Consider the following 22632-nt stretch of genomic DNA (forward strand, 5'->3'; position numbering starts at 1 on the left):
AAATCTACCTGTCGAGGGGGCCTACACCGAAATGACTGCTCGTGTGCTCTCTCTTCCTTGTTGGTTGCTCCCTACAATCTCCCCCGTTAGAGCAAAATCAGTTTGAGAAGGCCCCTCACCCACAGTCAATGTACCATCAGAGTGGTGTGGGCCAAACTTTTTGTTCACCTCAGCTTTACTTGAAGACCTTTTATGATTTATGTTGGATTTATGGGATGGAAAGAGATTTTGGGGGAGCACCAGATTACGCAAAAAGGCTCTAGGACCCTTGGAAGCATACCTTTGCGAATTCTTCCGGGTTTTGGAATTTTTGTTTACAGGATGTAGGCAGTTCAGGTTCTTTTTGATTAACTTTTTATTCTTTGGCCTTTCTGGGTCAAAGATCACAAGGTTCCCTGGTTCGGTCGGCACACTGTCTAGAGCATCTGCTTCTATATATAAATCTTCCACCCCCCCATCCACCAACAATTCTTCAGCTACCAAGATTACACTTGGATGAATGGGGGGGGGGGTTGCTCCACCAACCCCAAAGGGAGATCATCAAAAAAGCTTATGGCCTCCTTGGCAGGTAACTGAGAGCCACTACCCCTTCCCCCTGTTGTCTCCTGATCCAGAACCTCTATAACTGCCAGTCCATGTGGAGCTACAGACCCTTTGCTTTCAGCAGAACAGGAGGGTGGGTCTGTAATAGTTCTACAATACAGCCCTTTCAAAAAACCCTCTACAGATGACAACTTTTCATTTAAAATGGTAAGAAGATTCGTATTTGCTCTAACTGCACAAGACACCAGTTCCTGCTGGTCATATAGTGCTGTGAGCTCTTTAATTCTGACATGATAACCCAACGGAGGAGCGCAGACACCCTGTATTAATGAATCAAGAGTTTCTTTTAAAGCAGGAGAGGGAACACTCATGCTGGAAGATGATTCAAAGTTCACCTCCAGCTGGCCACTCAGGTTGGTCGGGCTTCCAACTGGCTGAGCCTCCATTTGCTGAGGAAAGTAGGTTGAATTGTGTTGACGTTCAATTATCTCTACCATAGGTGGAAAATGGTGAGGGCTCAAACCAGATTGTTCAGCCAAATCAGTTTTATCATGTTTTGTCCGTTGTAGCAAACATTCGTCCTCGCAGCAGGAAATGATCTCCAAGTGCGTAATTTCCTTTAAGATTTCATGGCTTTCTGTCAGAAGCATCATGAAAGAGTCGTTTATGAGAGCCTGCTTTCCTGCGACTTCAGAGGTTACTGTAGATTCAGTATGCCCTCCTATTGCTACATTACTTCTTGCAATGTGGTGTAAGGGAACCTTATAACACTGATCATCCAAGCATGAGTCCTGGTAGTTAAATTAATGGGATTGCACTGATCCAATCTGAAAGATACCGGCCTCCTTTCGGCTGCACGAGGCCCGCAGCGGGGACGACTCAGAAACTCAGCTGTTGCCGACAGCAATTCGGGAGTAGAGACAAACAAGGAGGCATGAAATCGCACCTGTTTTAAATGCAGAGAGAGTAAAGGTGCAGCGAGCAAATTATGAAGCTGGTGATAAAACCTCAGGCATAAAAGACCCAGGCTGGTCGATGCTTTCGTTCAAAAACTCTTTGCTCACTTCACATTCTTGGGGACTGCTGACAGCAGGAGCCAACAAACACACCGCCGTGGTCACCTCTGCCATTCTTCCCCAGCGGTGTTATAAGATTAAAAACCATGTTTAAGTTTGCAGACAGAGAAACATTTGTTTTCAACTTCGACTTAAGGTTTAGTTTCAAAATCTTTAATGAGAATGGCAAAAGCGGGATGTAGGAAGCTCGCAAGATGCGTAACCGCCGTATGCTCATGAAATCCTGTCCCGGAAGTGCGCTGAGTTGCACAAATCGGCTAACAAGCAGTGCAAGGCGCCAGAGATACAGAGCTGACGTGCTCCTGGCGCTCCTCCTATTTAGGGGTCCATAGACTGCCACAAGGCCACCAGAACATCCTGGGGATCCAGAGACTGCATCCAGCATCCAAGCAGCGTACCAATACTTTATGGACCCATTTCCAGTGATGTCAGTTGCTGCATGTATGTGAGTTGAATAAAGCTTGTTGCTCCAAGTTACTTGAGATCTGATTATTATACCACTTGTTTAGCTATGAGGACGGGATCCTGACACCCACACATCATCATGCAAGGAGCAACGCCTCCCCCACCGTTCCTGAAAATACCAGGTAGAACTGCCATCCCATGGCCACAATGGGAACCCCTATTCACGACGTAAGTGGAGGCACTAGGAGGTGCGGGCTATACGCATGCGCGACTCAGAGCGAACTAGGAGGTGCGGGCTATACGCATGAGAGATGCAGAGCGATGTTATTGAATGCCCTGTGAGTAGAAGGATAACATGTCTTCTCTGGCCTTACGCCTGAAGCAAGTGCAGATGAGAACGACAATGTGTACAGGGAGGCAGTGAGGAGAATCGTGAAGCGGTTTGCCAGCAAGGAAAACACAGTGCTGCACAGAATTAGATGTTATGGGCGCAAACAAGAAGCATCAGAACCCGTGAACGATTATGTAACCAAGTTGCAAGAATTAGCTGCCCTATGCAACTTTGGCAACAATGCTGAAGGAGTGACCTGCAACATGTTAACGGTTCACACCAACAGCAGAAAGGTGCAAGATAAGTTTATATTGGAGAAGCAACTTCAACTCGATAAAGCTGTAGAGATAGCGAGGGGCCTAGAAGAGACTGGAGGGTGACGGAAAGAGTTCACAGGAAGCTATGTGTCAGCAGAAGTCCAGGCGATAACGTTTAGAAACAGAAAAAAATAACAAGTGGCCGATGCAAGAGAAGGGAAGTGGGGAAGAAACGAACCACTAAAGTGTCACAGATGCACAAGCCCAAAACATCTAGCCAATAGCAGAGAATGCCTGGCAAGGGACAAGGAGTGCTGTGTGTGGAAGAAAATTGGACATTTTGTATTAGTCTGCAAGTGGCGCAACAAAAAAGTGATGACCACTGTTATGATTAGCTCTGCCTGCAAGAGAGTGGAATGTTGAGATGGAAGGCAGAGCGCAGAATGTTTACCCATGAGTGAGTGTTCCAGGGTGGTCAGTTGAAAGATGTAAGCCCTGAGAGAGGATGCCGGTGGGTGTCCTATTTTCCCCATGACTTATCTGACATAAGAACTGTAACTAATAAGCCCAAACTAAGTAAAGAACTTATAGTTAACAAGAAGTTGTCAGAGTCATTTGTAACCGGACCCAGAACTTAACAGTGGCGACGAGGATGATGCTGATTTTGCTGAGGGGACAGCAGCACCAAGGAAGGACACCCACCGGCACCCCCAAGAGAAGAAATCCTCTCTCAGGTAAGGGCGCAAATTGGCAGAAAGGGCGCTGTGATGTGAGGTGTAGTGAGAGCAGCTTTGACCAATAGTGAAGGGCTAAAAATGTATTGGAAGCTGCAGATGCCCATTAAAGTGCTCCAACAGCGTGTGAGACCAGAGAAAGCCAGCGCTATAGAGACAAGGCAAAGTGGCGCTGCAGGTCCATTGAGAACAAAGGTTTCAGAAGCATTTTGCTACTCAGAGCTGCCTGTTGTTTTAAGTGGCATTTATGTCAAGGAGCGCAAGAATTGGCAAAATGACAGTCAGGGAAGCACTTTCAGTTTCAACATATGCCACACCTACCAGCATGATTATATGACTGGTGAGACTGTAGCCGGCCTGTGGGGAGAGCGCTTTTCAGGCGAGTTGTAGGTGGCCCTGAAAGGACAAGTGGGCGTTCGTCAGCAGAGTTTGTTGGTTCAGAGAGCTCTGTTTCCCTCAGCTTCCCAGTCTGACTGATGACGTCGGGTGGAATGCTGGAGGAGTTTGTGATGGTGCTGGCATTGATTGGCTGCGAGTTTAGCTGCTGTTCTGGAGCGTAGGAAAGGAGAACACAGCAACGTGCAACACAGAGGTCCGATCACGTACAACGTTGCGCAGCGTTATTTGTTTGTTTCTCTGCAAGGTGCGCAGAATTAAGTAAACAACATGAGAACGACTGCCGTATAATAGGAAAGGGAGCCAGACATTGAAGTGGTTTCTCTCTGTGCCGTTTGAGGAGAGAGCAGAGCCAATGGCAACTTGAAAGAAGCATGTTGCATTTCAGTTTGATGTTCGGCATTTTTATGGGACTTTGGAGCAATTAATCATTTGGCTGCGCAATGAGGAAAACATGTTGGGAGTGGCTGCAGTTCACTGACAGCAGTGATTTATGCAGGCAGAGAGGGCCGTGCGCCCCACATCAGGTACCTTTTGTCTAACGTTAGTGCCAGCATGGAGCAGGAGGAATGCCATTGAACTTCCCATATCTATGGCATAGAGGTTTTCCATCATGACAGTTTTGAACACGTTTTAACAGTTGTTCACTAATTTGTGAAATGGAAAGTGAAAGTGATTTTACAGAGGAACTCATGAAATGAAATATGTTCTCATGTAATGCTGCATATTTTAGTGTTAATGTACTGTGGTTGCATTACAGGTGTCAGAAACAACGTTTACAAAGCGCAGCTGTGATGTGAGGCCTGTCTGAGTTACTGTAATGGAATTAAAGTATTTGCTGTGTACTGGTGTGCGCTGGGTTCGTATGTGCAAGCGCTATGGCCTTTGTTGAGTTATGGTGTGAGAGTTTTAAGTGGATGTCGTGGCCTCTGTTGATAGGGAAATGCAGTGGAGTTTTTTTTTTTTGGAACACCAGGAAATGTTGTGTAGTTTCGTTTTCTTAGAACATCCCAATTGCACAATTGTGGTTAATGTTTTTTTACAGGTAACATCACAAAGGACTTTGTAGCCAAATATGATGAACTCAATTGATGTTTGTACACTTGGGTTTCAAATATTTTGTGCGCAAATTGCCAAGTGTGTGATGTGACTCTGTGAGAGAGTGGAGGTGTGCAAATGGAAGGAGGGATGAGACTCCCGACACTTTTGGTGTCAAATCTTTGGGGGATTGTGATTCCCGACACTGGTGGTGTCAAACTTTTGGGGGATGTAGAATCCCGACACTGGTGGTGTCAAATCTTTGGGGGATGGAGAATCCCGACACTGGTGGTGTCAAATCTTTGGGGGATGGAGAATCCCGACACTGGTGGTGTCAAATTTTTGGGGGATGGAGAATCCCGACACTGGTGGTGTCAAATTCTTGGGGGATGGAGAATCCCGACACTGTTTGTGTCAAATATTGTGGGGGATGGAGAATCCCGACATTGTGGTGTCAAATATTGTGGGGATGGAGAATCCCGACACTGGTGGTGCCAAATCCTTGGGGGATGGAGAATCCCGACACTGTTTGTGTCAAATATTGTGGGGGATGGAGAATCCCGACGTTGTGGTGTCAAATATTGTGGGGATGGAGAATCCCGACACTGTTGGTGTCAAATATTGTGGGGGATGGAGAATCCCGACACTAGAGGTGTCAAATGATGGTAGGGATTTAGATTCCTGGCATTAGCGGTGCAAAAGTTTGAGTAATGCTATCATAGCTTTAGGCTGCGTGGGGGGTTAAGAACCCTGAATTGTGTTTTTTTTTGTGCACATTTTGTTGATGGTGGATGGAGGAAGATGGTTGTGAGTGCAGTATGTTTGTTTTGGATGATAGTTGGATTGTGGGCTGGTTCCCTGGTGTCGAAATTCATGGTAGGCCAGCTATGAAATAGTTGTTTTGTCCTGGTGGGAGTGTAGCTATGTGTTAGCTAGTATATGGTTCAGTGAAGGGAGAGCTTTTGCTCGGAGCGTTAGCTTGGTAGCAGTGGTTTTAGAAGGCCAGTTAATTATTTTATTATTTATGCTCTTTGAGCCTTCCCCTCTTCTGATATTTCCCACTAGTTACATCTTGGTATTTAATGTGGTTGGTTGTCCCTATAGGGGGAAGATGTGTTATGATTAGCTCTGCCTGCAAGAGAGTGGAATGTTGAGATGGAAGGCAGAGCGCAGAATGTTTACCCATGAGTGAGTGTTCCAGGGTGGTCAGTTGAAAGATGTAAGCCCTGAGAGAGGATGCCGGTGGGTGTCCTATTTTCCCCATGACTTATCTGACATAAGAACTGTAACTAATAAGCCCAAACTAAGTAAAGAACTTATAGTTAACAAGAAGTTGTCAGAGTCATTTGTAACCGGACCCAGAACTTAACAACCACCAATACAGAAAACAACTTGGAAGCAGAATCCTCTTCGGAAGAAGAAGGGAGACCAACTGTTTTAATGGTGAACAGTTCAACAGCCAGAAGAGAGAAAACCCATTGCATGATCAGGGTGAACAGCATGAGGACAAGAGTGATGGTTGACTCAGGATCAGATTTGACCATAGTAACCTTAGACACGTACAAGAAAATGATGGGAACCAACAGAGTGGTAGCACTCAGCACGCCCCAGAAACCCACCGTGTTTGAAGGTGCATCAATGAATCTTTTAGGGTATATTAATGGCGTTGTGGAGTTCAAAGGAAGAGAGACCACAACAAGAATGTACCTGTCCAAAGAAGGTCCGGCGGCCCTAGGATGGGACGAACAAGCCAAAGTCAAAATCAAACTGGACCCCAGCACGGAATATCAGGTATTCGCAGTCATTACAGGAGGAGGGCTGGTGGTGAAAGGAGACTTCCCTAAACGTCCAGGGAAAATTCAAAAGGTTGTCTACAAAATTATGCTCAAGCATAAAGTAAAGCATAAAGTGCGGCCAGTACGAGTGACCGCCAGGGACATACTCAAAAGCCAACTCAACAAAATGGTGGAAGAGGGGACCATCGAGGAAGTGGAAGCCTCAGAGTGGCTGATCCTGGTCAAGCTGATCAAAAAGCAAAACTCAGAGGACTTGAGAGTTTGCATAGACCTTCACAGCCTCAACCTGCAGGTCATTTCAGGCAGCTCCCCTCTCCCCAGTATGAATCAATTAATCTTCATGATGAAGGAGGCCAAAGTGTTTTCAAAGCTGGACATGAGGGATGCATATCAACAAATCCACCTTCACAAACACTACAGGCCCCTCACAGCGTTTATCACCCCATTTGGGACATATTAGTTCACAAAGATGCCGTTCGGCCTGTCATCTGCAGCTTCGGCATTCCAGCTCATGATGGACTCACTACTGTGAGACATAGGAAACGTCTCCTATTTACAGAATGATATTCTGGTGTACGTAGATGACGAGCACACAAACAACATCACATTGAGAAAAGTACTCAACAAATTACAGGATGCTGCAGTAAAGCTGAGGTATGAGAAGTGCATTTTAAGGGCACAAAAAGTTGAATACCTGGGGTACAAGATATCCGCCAGATTAATTAGCCCCAGGCAAAACCTTGTGCGGGCTATAGTAAAGGCTCCAGAGCCTGCCAACAAGGATAAAGTAAGATAATTTCTGGGACTTGCAGAATATTACGCCAAATTCATCCCAAACCTTTCACGAGTCACTGTACCGCTGAGACAGCTACTCAAAAAGGGAGCAGAGTTCACCTGGTCCGAAGCCAAGAAGGAGGCTGTAGAAAGCATGAAAGGACGGATAGTGGAAGCACCATGCATACACCTGTTTAATCCCACATGGGTCACGGTCATCACCACGGTAGCCAGCGCATGCAGATTAGGGGCCGTGCTCATCCAGAAGAAAGGCGATACAGAGCATGTGGTGGCATTTGCCTCCAAAGCCCTATCTAATGCTGAGCGGAACTACTCAACTGTAGAAAAGAAAATATTAGCATGTGCGTGGGCAGTAGAGCACTTCAGGACTTACGTATGGGGCACCAAATTCAAATTCGTTATGGATCATAAGCCCCTTATCCACATGTTCAGTCCAGGAGGAACAAAGTCATACACACCCCGCCTGGCATGCACTGCAGTAAAACTTCAAGAATATACGTTCGAGATGATTCACATAGCCGGATGGAGGAATGCCCAAGCGGACTGAATGGCCAGGCTTCCGAGAAACAAAGAGAGAGCCACCACATTCCTGCAGGATGAATGTATTGTCGCATCCATCCAAGACCTGAGACATCCAGAGTTCTTAGAGATGAGTAAAGGTCACTGGAACGAGGAGGACTCCGCCATGGTGAGACTCAGAGACTGGGTCAGGAGTGGGTGGCCAGAAGAAAGATCCATCCCAGAAGGCATGAGGCCTTACTGGAAGGTGGCAAAAGAAGTATTAGAGGCAGAAGGTCGGATCCCCAAGGGAAACCAAGTAATACCCCCAGTAGGAATGAGAAGAGTCATCCTGTGCAGAGCCCACTCAGGGCATTTGGGAAACACCATGATGCGCCGGCGAGTAAGAGAGGCATTCTGGTGGCCCCAAATGGATCAAGACATCTGCTCTATGATTGAGAGATGCCATGAGTGTATGAACAGTGAGAAACGTTTGAAGACCAGACAAGCCCTGATGATTCCCTCAGAAATCCACAAAGCAGTATGGTTCAAAGTTGGACTGGATGTCATTGGTCCATTAGAAGCGATGACTCCCGAGCATCAGTAAGCTCACCGGCATCATTGTATCCGGACCGGCACACTACAACTCTGCGGTTGGGTGCCGCCCCGCCCGACAGGTTAAACCTTCTTGGCGAGACGGCACGCGCCGGCAGAGTTTTCAGGGGAGCACCAGCACTGTTAGCAACAGTGCCAGTGCTCCTGTGTCCCCATTCCCATGGAATCCTATGGGACTCTATGAGAATGGGGACTAACGAAATTACCGGCACCTGACTTCCCGGCCGCTGGACTTGGAATAGCCCGTGGCACTGGGAAGTAGGGTGCCGGTCAGTGTTTGGAGGTCTGGCGGCAACCCGCCGGTAGCACCAGCAATGTTACCACCAGACCTGGCCCATTGTCACAGACAACGGGGTCCAATTAGTGTCACGCAAGATGGAGTCATTTATGCACAGACACAACATAAAGCAGAGAAAGGCCATGTTGTACCACCCCCCCTGTGAATGGATTGGTTGAGAGGGCGAATAGATTTATCAAAGGGATGATTCAGCTAGCAACGGCTTCAGGAATGGATCCCCTAAAAACTGTCAAGGAAGACGAAGCGGCTCACAGATTAACCCCCAATGTCGTCACCCAAGTGTCACTGTTTCTCATGCTGAGGGGGAGTAGAGTGGAGTCCACACTGATACCACCATGTTTTGATCAAAGTAAAAGAAGATGATGAAGTAAACATGGAAGAGGTTGTGTGGAGATTGGAAAATAACAAAGCGTGAATGAAGAAGTGGAGCGACCAGAGAAGAGCGACCCAAGGTTGTGAAGTCAGAGAAGGAGACTGGATAAAAATTCATCTACTATGTAAAGACCAAACAACAGGGTCAACGTTCAGCAAGCCCATAAAAGTCATACACAGAGGGACCAATCACATCCGCACAGAAGATGGCCGCATGTGGAACATGGATCATGTGGCAATGTTTGAAAGGCCTCAAACCACAAAGAGAATGCAAGACGAGTTCAATCCCTGCAACCACCAAGACAGCGATACAACAAGAGAACAAGAACTAGAGGCATCGATGAGGGATGTCGTAGAAAATGAGATCGAAAACGAATCCGGAAGTGTCCCATGAAACGATGCAAGCACCGGACGCAAGGAGTGCAAAGGAGAGTCGTCCAAGGTGAGAGCACAGAAGATTTTCTGTGAAGTATGATGATTTTGTTATGGAATAGACATCATTGTTGTTCGAAGGTGGGTGTCTAGGAAGCACGCGAGAGGCGGCACCGCCGTAGTCTCGTGAGATGCTGTCCTGGAAGCACGCTGAGCCATGCAAAGCAGCAAACAGGCGGTGTAAGGTACCAGAGACACGAGGCTGACATTCTCCTGGCGCTCCTCCTGTTTATGGACCCATAGACCATAGACTGCCACAAAGCCAGCACAACACCCTGGGGTCCCTGAGTCTGCATCCAGCATCCAAGAAGTGTATCAATACTTTATAGACCCATTTCCAGTGATTTCAGTTGCTGCATGTATGTGAGTTGGATAAAGCCTGTTGCTCCAAATTACTTGTGACCTAATTATTATACTACACGGGACCAGACGATTTCTCAAATCGTAGCTGCGTCCAATTCCCGATTACACAGTTTGAAAAAAGGACGGCACACAGCATAGCAATACTGAGGCTTACTGGTTAAGAGTCTACAAAACACACACGTATAAACTCACCCCCTTTGCTTCAATTAGAGGTTGGCATCAGGCTTCCAACTCGTGTGCATATCACTGTACTCACCACGGACCATCGCATACCACTCTCACTCTACGCTCTGCACAGGGAGTGGGATTATTTTTCTTCCACACACAGCTCATCCTACTCCAACATGGAAAGTGAAAAAAGACTCTAGGTTTCTTTGTTTCAATTCAGCAGCAAGGTGTCACAGCCACCGCAGACCATACTCCCCTTACATTCTCAATTATAAACAAATGTGAACTGCAGAATGTGGGTAACTTAACAGGCTAATATGTCCTGCACGGTATCTGGCAAGTGAGTCCTGTCCAAATGCCAAAGCTGTCAAACTGCTAAACGGAAACGCACAAGTTTCACACCGCACACGCTCCACACACTGTGTTGCAGGTTTTGTGTGCTGAAGTCCTCACAAAGCCCATCCTCCAGGTAGGTGCAAGAAAAAACAGACTGCATGATCTCGGTCCGCTCTCAGAAAATCTGTGGGGCTTCTGCTCCTGTTCAACTGCAAGGCACACGCTGCACACTGCAACCTTAGTATAATTACATAATTTCCTTTTTTTGTTAGATTCTTTTGCCAAAAATACACATTTTGTTTCTCGAAATGTACTTCATACTTAGTATAAAACCAATTATGCACTTCTCCAATGAAACCTTGCAAAGTTTAATTGTGCATGAACGCCATTCATTAGTAGTGCTGCTGAACCAGTGATTTGTTACATTATGAAACACTAGTAATTAACAAAATATAGAATGCTGAAGCCTGGCCGTTACAAGTTCTGATAGGGCCACAGCAACCCCCTCAGAGACTATCCATGTCTACATTTAACCATAAAAACATCCGTCCCCCGCCCTCCTTCAAGATGTCTATGTTTGTCTGTGGTCTAATTCCTGTGAGGAATGGCTGGAACGGTGCTTGAAAACAGGCTCCTGACACCACGACTTCGGCTTAGAGAGAGATGGGAGCCCGAGGCATACAGTGAGAGTGAAAGAACAACAGAGAGAAAGAGAAAGACAGAAAGAAAGGTTGAGCATAGAAAGGGTGCGCTTGATACACAGGGTACATAGAATCCTATAACATGGCATTCCCTCCCCTACAAGAGTAGAGCATATCATACTATAAGATGTGATACTATAACGGAGCAGGAATAACATAAAATAACAGTATAGAATGTAATTTATTGTATTAAATAGCATAACATAACATAGCACCGCATAGCATAACACCCATAAACTGCCTAGCACCCCATATCATACAAAACATAAAACAATTTAGCATATCATTGGTTTGCATATTCTGACATACGCCCAGCATGGTATAGCACAGCATTGCCTATCAAATGAAAACATATAGTGTTCCAAATTTGCCTTCATTACACAAAAGGCCCTTGTATATCTGGCAATGTGGCCCCGCTCCCCGCTCCAGCGATTCTGTATGCTGATTTGGTATTATGACCTGTAATCTAATTTAACATTGGCCGTTTCTTTTTTGCCAGAGGAATCCGGATTTCCCTCGCAGACTGTGGCATACGGGAAGCTCCATTGGCACACCTCGCAGTGGTCGAAGTGGGCGGGAGCGGCTGGGAGCGTTGCTCCTCTACTTTTTTTTTAATGAACTATTACTGTTCCAGTGCTTTTATTTTAAGAAGAAACTGTTCGAAATGGTTTAGTTTTAAAATAAAAGTGTATTAAGCAATTGAGCCTTGCACTTCAGTGTGCTGCACTGAGCGTTCCCTTAAACAGCAGGCGCATTTGTTTGGGGGTTTGCATTGAGCGTGGGAGGGGCTCAGCTGTGGGGTTTGTGAGGAGCCGGGCAGGCCAGCGGGGGACATAGTTCCACTACTTCTTTTCATACACTTCGACCACTGAACACCTGGCATTTTTGGAGAGACACCACAGAAATCTCGCTCAGTTAGAGAGTAAAGTAATATCCCGTGAACCACGGTGGCAACATTTTAGGGTGCACAGAAAAGACCATTTTCTCACCCACTCTTTTGGAATGGAATTACTTTTTGTAACAACAACCTACCCAGTATTTATTTACTGGACAGGCATATGATCTGCCTTCGCAGAGAAGTTATTCTTCTGTAGGGAGAGAACATATCATAATAGATCATGGCATAGCATACTGTAACATTGCATAGCACACAAAAGACATGTCAAGGTGGTATTGCACGTTAGCCTTAGAAATTATGGCCCTCATTCCGAGTTTGGTGGTATCCCGCTGGTAATTCCAGCGGGATGCCACCAAAACAGAATTAGCATTCACGCCGCCTGATATTCTGGTATTACCAGCATATTATAGACAGCGGGAATGAGGGTAACTCCCCATCCCATGGAGTCCGATAAGACTTCATTGGGGGAATGTTCACAATTACCGCAGCGGTAATACCGGTGCTGGTAATTGCAGCATTTTATTTGCTGGTGGGGGACTGATCTACCGGCAGGCCAGTCCTAGAAGTCGATCCGTGTCCCCCATCTGCAAACTTGCGTTTCACCAGCCAGTAAAAGTGCTGGTGCCGGAATTACCAGCATTTTTACCAGTATTTTTTCGAGACCGGGGAAACTGTAATGAGCCGTATCTGGCTCCTGGGCAGATGCAGGCACTCCTGACCTGAAGAAGTTACCATGAGTAACTCTGATTTACTCCTTACTTAAAGAAGTTAGCATGAGTAACTCTCATTTTCTCCTTACCAAATCAAGTTACCAAGAATAGTTCTGACTTACTCCTGACCTAAAGAAGTTGCCTTGAGTAACTCTGAATTACTCCTGACCTCATGAAGTCAACCATGAGTAACTCTGATTCACTCCTGACCTAAAGATGTTACCATGTGTAATTTTGACTTACTCCTTACCTAAAGAAATTACTATGAGTAACTCATATGCACTACTGCCCTAAAGAAGGTATTATGAGTACCTTCAACTTAATACTTACCTATAGAAGTTACCATGAGTAGCCCTGATTTACTCCTAACCTAAAGAAATTACCTGGAGTAACTCTGAATAACTCCTTCCCTAATTAAGTTACCATGAGTAACTCTGAATTACTCCTTACCTAAAAAAGTTGCTATGCAGGATTCTGACTTACATCTTACGTATAGAAGTTAATATGAGTAGCCCTGAGTTACTCCTGACACAAAGAAGTCACCTTGAGTAACTCTGAATTACTCCTTACCTAATGAATTTACCTTGAGTAACTCTGATTTACTCCTTACCGAAAGATGTTAGTAACACAAATGTACTACTGACCTAAAAAAGTTACCTTGTGTAACTGTGATTTACTCCAGACCATGCATAATTCTGACATACTCTGTTCCTAAATAAGTTACTATGAGTACCCCTCACTTACTCTTGACCTAAAGAAGGTATTATGAGTAACTCTAATTTACTACTTACCTAAATAAGTTACAATGAGTAACTCTGAGTTCCTCCTTACCTGAGGAAGTTACCATGCGTTACTTGAATGTACTAGTGACCTAAATAAGTTACCATGAGTAACTGTGATTTACTCCTGACCTAAAGAAGTTACCATACATAATGCTGACTTACTACTTAACTGAAGAAATTACTATGAGTAACTCAGAAGCACAACTTACTTAAAGAAATTACCAGGAGAACCTCCAGCTAACTACTTACCTAATGAAGTAACCATGAGTAATTCCAACGTATTCTGCACCTAAAGAAGTTACTATGAGATAACCCTGACTTACTCCTGACCTAAAGAAGGTATTATGAGTAACTCCAGCTTACTAGTTAACTGAAGATGTTACCAAGAGTAGCTCTGATGTATTCCTGACATAAAGAAGTTATCTTGAGTAACTCTGAGTTACTACTTACTTAATGAAGTTACCACAAGTAGCTCTGACTTACTCCTTAACTAAGGAAGTTACCATACGTAATGCTGACTTACTCCTTATCTAAAGAAGTTACTATGAGTAACTCAGATGCACTACTTGACAAAAGAAATTACCATGGGTACCTCCAGTTAACTACTTACCTAAAGAATTTACCATGAGTAAACCTTTTTTACTCCTGAACTAAGGAAACTACCTTGAATAACTCGTAATTACTCCTTACCTAATGAAGTAACTCTGACTTATTCTTGACCTAAAGAAGTTACCTTGAGTAACTCTTAGTTACTCCTTAACTAACTAAGCTATCATGAGTACCTCTGACTTATTCCTGACATAATGAAGTTACCATTGATGGCTCTGAATTACTTATTAGCTAATGAAGTTACCACGAGTAGCTCTGACTTAATGCCTTATCACGAGTTGGGCGGTATCCCGGCGGTATTACCACTGGGATCTTGCCTGGGCTAATAGCATTATCACCACCCGGTCCAGCGCTATTGGCGCCGGATCAAGGGTTGGGCAGTAATGGGTATCCCCATTGGGTCCATTGGAACCAATGGTGCATTTTTGGCACAATTAGTTCACACTAATAGAGCAGTGATAATTGTGTCTGAAAATTGGTGTTAACTTGCTGCATTTACCCCCAGCTTACAGCTGGGGGTAAATGCTGCCAGACTTGTGATTGGGCAGACCATTAAATGCGGCAGTAATAGCGTTACTGCCGCATTTAAGTGCTACCGCCCAACTCGTGATGAGACCTTTACTCCTTAACTAAAGAATTTTATGTGAGTTACTTAAATGTACTACTGACCTAAAGAAGTTACTATGAGTAATTCAGATGCACTACTGACCTAAAGAAGTTATTTTGAGTACTTCCAACTCACTACTACCTAAAGAAGTTACCATGAGTAACCATGACTTACACCTGACCTAAAGAAGTTACTATGAGTACCTCCAACTTACTACTTAACTACAGAATTGACCATGAGTAACTCTGCATTACTCCATACCTAATGCAGATACCATGAGTAACTCTGATGTACACATAACCTAAATAAGTTACTATGAGTAACTCTGGCTCAATTGAGACCTGAATAAGGTACTCTGAGTAACTTACTTGTTATTGATATGAAAAAAAATACCCTGGTTAGCTCTGAGTTACTCCTGACATAAAGTAGTTACCAAGAGTAATAACTACTGTTGACTTAGTAAGAGTAAATCAGGAGTAGGTCAGAGTTGCTCATAGTAACTCTTTGTGTGACTCCAATAGCCTGCTACAAGTTTAAGTTAAGGGTAGGTCAGTGAACGCTCTTTGTAAATCGCCACGAGGAGTTTGGCAGGAGCAAGCTACAGGCACCTATCAACCTTTGGCCATAAGATGTTACATGTTTACTTGACGCTCGAGGAAGTGAGGACGGTCTTGCATTCTGCCTCCTCTTTTAGGTGAGATCACGCGTTCACCTCCCGCCTTCTTTTTTTTTTAAGCTTCTCTTTGGGTTGTTTATTTATAACCTTTGCTCTCGCCTCAGGAGGCGGGGAGTGGCTGAAAATAAGTGAGTACTTCTGGTGACAGGATAGACTCGTGTGAATGGATGGCAGCCAGCATGGAAAGCATGCTGTCACGTGGCCAAGCACTGTGGAGTCAAGCCCTTGGCAAGGTCCTGTTGCTTCTCACTGAGTAGCCAGGTATTTATGTCCCTGCATGTGCTGAACTAAGGAAGACATGGTGTCACTTACATTCAAGGGACACTTAATCCCTATTTTCACTCCTAGTGGTGGATGTCATGGTTTCATTAACTGTTCCTTTTTGTGCTGTTTCTCTAAAGCATATCATATACATTTGTTCATAGATGTTGTTCCGATTTGTGAAATTATTGTGTGCAATATGCACCTATATTCAGACATGCCAGATCAATATACAGATAACTCGACGGGAAACATGGCCTCATTACGACTAGTGCGGAATGGGTTTAACTGCGCTGGTAATGGTGCCGGCACCGTTAAAGCCACTCCGCGCTATTATGAGGTCCCCTCCCGGGACCCGCTCTGGACGTCTGGTTTTTCCAGACGTCCATAGAGGGTCCTGCGAGGGGGCCCGGGAGCTAACAACAGGCCCGTAATTAACGGGCCCGTTGTTAGCTCCCTCCCCATTCCCATTGAGTACTATGGGGGCTCGGATGGGAATGGGGAAGGACCGGGCCCGGGTTCTCTGAAGGAGGATATACCGGGCCCTCCGATGTCGGAAGGGCCCGGTATTTCCCCATTCAGGGAGCTCGGACCCAGACACGATTTTGGAGGCAGCCACGGTGCTAATAGCACCATGGCTACCTCCAAAGTGGTAATGAGGCCCGTACCTCTGTTAATACCACCACTCTGAATTACCATCTCTGTCAATGGAGATTACATTTCACCGCCTGATTATGCATTTTAGACACTCCCCAGTGTGAGTGGGTGTGGTAGTGGTAGTGGCGTGGAGGTAATAGTTTTACCTGACGCATGCGCCTGCAGCAGTCTTGCCCACGCGAACATCTGACGTACATCAAGCTTGGCTGGAGGACTTATAGGCAGGTGCTGCCCATTTCCATCGGATCCTCGCTCGGTATACAGCCACCGATATGGGCCCAGTCACTCAACCAGGCATTCTCCGGAGCACTCCCTGGATTGACCCATTATCATTCTCAAAAACCTTTTATGGAAGCAGTGGGCAGAGTTTGCAAATGGACATAGCCACGACCCCTCGACACACCTGCTCAACAGCAAAAAGCTCCTAAGAATGGCTGGCGGGGGTGCTATGAAATTTGTTTAAAGTGCAGACCTAGCCTTGAGAGCAGCGGAGCACTGTACATGGATTGGGAAGCCAGTGCTTGAGCTGGTGTCTTTTAAAATTATCTCAGTACAGTGAGTAACAGTCTTCGCGTCAGTCTGTGCCTCCATTGGGATTAGTCCTGTGTTGAAAAAAAAGTCACGTTATGAAAGATTTGTGAAAGAGAAGAATTGTAGTAGCCTTTCATGCTGATAAAGGGATTAAGTTCCAGAGGGTGGATGCATGACATGAGAAGGATTGTTTGCAAGTCCTCTCTTTGTAGGTGAGTTGCGATTCAAGCCTGTTTGTCAATTTGCAGCTCAAGGGGTGTGTGCCACCAGATGTGGAGGTTATCCAGCAGGTATGCTGGTGTGCTACTTGTTACTGCTTTGTAAATGATGCATACAGTCTTGACAAGAATCCTGGCCTGAAGAGGGAGCCAATGTAGTTTGCATAGGACATGGGTGATTCTGTCATATTTCTGCATGCTGTGGCATGGTGGACTGCTTTTAAAGGAGCAAAGTGAAAAGCTGTGATCCCCGTCAGGAGGGCGTTTCACCCATCGATGTGCAAGACTACAAGGGCCTGCACTACGGCCTGGAAGTCCTACGCCCGGCTGAAGGGTTTGACTTTGTGAAGGGTGGCGATTTGGAGCCATGCCGTTTGGGCCTTCTTGGCTATATATTTCTGGAAGGACAGGCTGATGTCGATAGTGAAGCCTAGGGATTTTGTTGAATCCGAGAGTTGCAGAACAAATCGTTCTAGGCACATATCATTGAGCCAGTGTTCGACGATATTGTTGTTTAGCAAGGGGATCAAGGAGGACAAACTCATTCATATCCATATTTCCAAAGTTGCAAACACTGCAACATGTCTTCGACCTGCAGTTTCTTATTCATACATTTATTTTGATGCAAAGTGCAACACGTAAGAAAACACATTGCATTGGCCTCGCCCCGCCATTCCGCCGAAACAAAATGACCAGTCTGCCTGCCCCTTTGTGCTATGAATCTCCCATCCCAAACCACCCTCCACAAGTAATAACATTCCTCATGTTAGCTTCGACCAAAATAGCAGCCATGCCCGTGCCTGTGCCCCAGCCATGCGCACACACATTAATATCCATTCGCTTAGCAGCCAGTCATCCACTGGGTTTGAGGGACGTTTTCTTACCTCCACCAAATCCTGCTTTAGCCAGACAAAGGGCCTCATTACGACTTCAGCGGTTGCCATGCCGGTGTAACCGGCACGGCTGCCACTGGAGTCATTCTTTTTCTGCCGACCTGGTATTACAACCCTGGTGGACCCGGTAATTGCCCATTCCCGGGAGTCGGAAATAATTGATCCCCATTCCTATTTGAGTCCCATTGGACTCAATGGGAATGGGGAGGCCGGACGCACCGGCACCATTCGTGAATGGTGCCGGTGCATCCCACATGGTCTGCTCGTGGTTGTCGGTCAGACCTGATGGGGTGAAAGGCACCTGCAAGCAAAACTCGTAGTTTGCCTGTCTGGTAACAACGGTGCCGGTAGCTTCCCGGCACTGCTGTTACCGGACCAGCAAATTTGTAATGAGGCCCAAAATGTTTTTACTAATGAGTTAAACTGGTGCATTATGCAGCACATTTCAGTGAAAAAAACACCAGACAGTTTGCAAATGGTTTTATAAGGTATATCCAACAGATGCAACTCACCAACAGTTGACAGGTGCATTTCCCAATGCATTTTCATGATGCCTTTACCCACAAAATATACTGTGCCCGTGCATGTCCATAATTCCTGCACCGATATCTGCCACTATTCCCATATAAGGACATACTCATGTTTGCTTTGTGCATAATACAAAATAAAGATCCAGGGTTGCTCTTGGAAGGTGTCCAGTCATTTGGTCGAATTAAAACTGGTCGAATGACATTTGGTCGACGCAATTTGGTCGAAAACCAAATGGTCAAATTTTTTTTTTAAATTATATATTTATTTTTCGGGTTTTCGTTTTTAAAAAAAGGGTTTTTTAGAAAAAAAAAGGGGTTGGGGGGTACCCCCCCCCAAAAAAAGGAGTGAAAATAATAAAAAAAAAAATCGACCATTTGGTTTTGGACGAAATTGGTTCGACCATTTGTCTGGTCGACCAATTTTTTTCGACCAAATGTCTGGTAACCCTCTTGGAACAACCATATGCTCTTGCGTGTCTCTAAAATAGCAGTATTTATATTTCTATGTCTTTCATCCAGTTCACAAATTTGTTTCAATTGACATTTTGCTTGAGTACTAGTTACCACAGTGATTTTTTAATTCATAATATGAGGCCGTGTTTATACAGAGGTTCTCATTAGCCAATGCAGTTCAGACCTCGTCCGTCCTCAGGGCTGAGCACTACAGATATTCTAAGTATAAACAAATAACACATAAACATAAAAGCAATGATCCAAATAATAAAAAAACAAACCAAATGAAAGACAAAAAAAATAGAAAATAACTAAATTAGTTACATAATCATGTATTGAAATCGGAGAACCTTCCCCCTTTCAGCTCAACATTAGTTTTCCTGTGTAAGCACACTCAGATTTTAAAAACTAAACATGAACAATTGGAGAACCCGTACTTGTGACACACAAGATGAACATCTATTTTGCGAGCTTCTTGCATTTGCATACAAGCTCAGTACAAATATAAAAGACCATTTGCTCAACACTAGACAAATGGTTAAAGAACCCATAACCAAGAAAACTGGCATGTTTCGATGCCTGCATTGCTCTAACTGTGGGTTTGTAACCAAAGGCAACACAGTGAACCACCCGAGATCAGGAGAAAAGATTAAGGAACACAGTTTTACAACATGTGACACAAGTAATGTAATTAACACCATCAAATGCCCCTGCGGAATGTATTACATTGGGCAATCCAAGAGACAGTGTAAACAATGGCGGAATGAGCAGCAAGCATGCTTTTGGACTAAGAATGTGGGCCTCATTAGGATCCAGGCGGTAAGGGGTTTACGGCGGCGTAAACAGCGCCGACCCTTACCGCCTGATTCCAAGGTCCCTTAGCGCCATGGAGGTTTTAACACCTGCCTTTAGCAGGTGTTAAAATCCATAGCGCTAAGGGACCTTGTTGTTAATTACGCCACCGTAATTTACGGTGGCGTAATTAACGCCTTCCCCACTCCCATTATGCCCTATGGGGCAAAAATGGGAATGGGGAAGGGTAAATGGGTTAATGGGGACTTACCGCCCCACTCACCTCGGAATGGGGCGGTAAGTCCGCCAACCACCATGGCGTAAACATAGTTTACGCCATGGTGGTAAAGGTACGACCCAGGCGGTAACTTACCGCCTGGGTCGTAATGAGGCCCTATGAATTCAGCAGTAGCACGTCACTGGATTGAAATGAGAAAGGAAATCTCCGAGATCAGATTCCAATTGGTGCATGTGGTTAAAAGGAGAAACAAGATAGGATCAGAGAGAGACTTTATGGATTGAAAGGCTTGATGCTATGCATGACTCTAATGCAATTAACGAGGAGATCAACTTTATGGGCTTTCTGTAATTATCATGGCCTTTTTTAGGTCTACTCATAATGGTTGGTTTGATTCCCGCCACAGGTTCTACTACAGCATTTTGTTGAGTGCGAGATAATGGTGTTGTGTGTATGTGTGTGTGTATATATATATATATATATACGGTAGTGGCTGTGTAGTTGTGCTTAAGTTGCTGTTTCCATAGGAAGAGCACTTTTTGGTCGGTTTATAACTTCGCTCCCCCTGGACGAATCCTCACCAAACTTTGCAAAAAAAGTATATGGCCCACTCTGAATTTTTTTTCCAAAGTTTGGTGAGGATTCGTCCAGGGGGGCAAAGTTATAGGGATATATATATATATATATATATATATATATATATATATATATATATATATATATATATATATAATGATTATTATTAGGGAGTCCTCTTAAATTGGGGTTCTAGTCATTCATTGGTGACGGTTCTACATTAATATATTTTTCATGTAGTCAGATGATCGGAACACTTAGGGCCCGATTCATGTGATATTTGCCCGGTTCAAAGTGAATTTGGCACTGCTGAAAAGTGACTTTGCACTGCCGACACAAACCCTGATTCGTGGTGTATTTTTGTCTTGCAAAGTCATTTTGTACTGCAGAAATTACTATGTGCTGACTTTTCACGGTTCCAGAAATCAGGTTTGGTGTCGGCAGTGCAAAGTCACTTTTCAGCTGTGAAAACTAACTTTGAACCGGGCAAATATTCCATGAATCGGGCCCACTGTTTTCACACGTTCCCTAAAAATAATAGCCTGCAGAGCTGTATTTATTCATTGCATTTCAAAATATATACCACTGTGAGCACAATAATGTCACCTGCCTTTTTAATCACTCGGAGAACCGCCTCATGTATGATTAAATATAGCGTGACTCCAGTTCAAGCAGGTGGTTAAGTATGTGCACAGTGTGTTCTTTGCGAGTCAGAAAGTTCCAACTGCGGACGCACTCGCGGGATGTTGTGTATCTGTTTCACGGGGGTGGGGAAGTAAAAACTGTCCACGCCAAGTGCATCCTTATTGATAGACAAAAACGATCGTTTTTCCCCATGGACTAAACGAAATTGCTACTTTTAAGAACGGACGGTTTTCCACTACGTTTTAATCAATATTGCAACTATGATTATGTGATGGCAGTGGCATATCTAGTAAAGGAAATAATGGCTTACGTTGTGGGTACATATATGAATTGTTCCAAAAGACATGGCCCTTGCCCAAACTACCATCAGCAGAAGTATGCAGCCTTTTTGACTCACAGAGAAACGGCTTGTAAACGGTGGTACAAATCCCCTTTGCCCTTTTGCCTGCATGCACATTGCAGAGAATGTGCAAAAGTGATAAAATATTATAATGAACACCCAGCATGAAAAAGAAGAGAATTGTGTAGTTCTATGAGTGGCTGGTTTTCAAGTCAAAGAGGTACAGAGCCCCGCCCTCTTTTCACCACTCTAGGTGGACAGCCCTTACCCAGGTACCGCTCTCATGTAGTTCAGGACTTCTCTCCCGTTGGCCTCAGGGAGTCCCTGTTCAATTGTAGATGTGGCGCAGGCGCAGTGCTTAGTTTGTGAAAAATTAAGTGCCAGGGCCCAAATATTTTCTAGCACTCCTGTGACACTATGGGTGGGCAGTTTCCTACCACTGCTGCCACCACCCATAGCTTCTCCCCACAGTGTGGACATATTTGGGGTTACATTACAGCGCGAGCCTGCTCATTGTTGTTGATAGATGCACTGACTATCACCACTTCAAAATTAAAGTGAGTCTGAGAGAAAAAGTGCCAGGGCTCAAATATAAGTCCCTGGGCTGTGCCCTAGGAAACAACCCTACAGATTAAGCAATGTGCAGGGCAATGCTGCCTTGGCCACTTGGCTCCATCATGTTGGTTTCCTGGTCCTGCACAAGGGGACCACAGTCTGGGTTTAGCACAGGTGCGATTGCCAGGTCCTTGGCGACTGCCCCCACATTGGCTCATTCCTGCTTCCCCACCAGCGCAGAATGCCAATGCAACTCCAGTGTGGGCAGTGCATCTCAATGTGCTCCTTTCTGCACACCAATCTCTTTGCTTAAGTTCCTCGTTAGGGCTTAGTTCCTTCTGTCTTGTGCCCCTGTTTTGCATCTGCCTTATTCATTCTGTTCACATGTTGTTCCCCTCTTCCTTTAAATTTTCCTGTGGCCACTACTTTTCCTGGCCTTTCTCTTAGCATTTCCATTGCTGCCTTTGTTTTGTGTGATCTTTTACCATCCATTGTTTCTGGGCAGTA

General features: G+C 45.0%; 1 long non-coding RNA gene across 1 annotated transcript in view; it reads left to right on the forward strand.

Annotated features, from left to right (window-relative positions):
* The first annotated feature begins 3002 nt into the window (after window positions 1-3002).
* Window positions 3003-22632, forward strand: part of LOC138565849 (uncharacterized) — a 126808-nt gene continuing 107178 nt past the window's right edge. The window contains exon 1 of the long non-coding RNA XR_011301659.1: window positions 3003-3346. This is a non-coding gene — a long non-coding RNA (uncharacterized lncRNA). The remainder of the gene's footprint in view (window positions 3347-22632) is intronic.

Source organism: Ambystoma mexicanum, chromosome 2p, assembly GCF_040938575.1.
Source record: "Ambystoma mexicanum isolate Mex_15411 chromosome 2p, UKY_AmexF1_1, whole genome shotgun sequence".
NCBI classification, from domain to species: Eukaryota; Metazoa; Chordata; class Amphibia; order Caudata; family Ambystomatidae; genus Ambystoma; species Ambystoma mexicanum.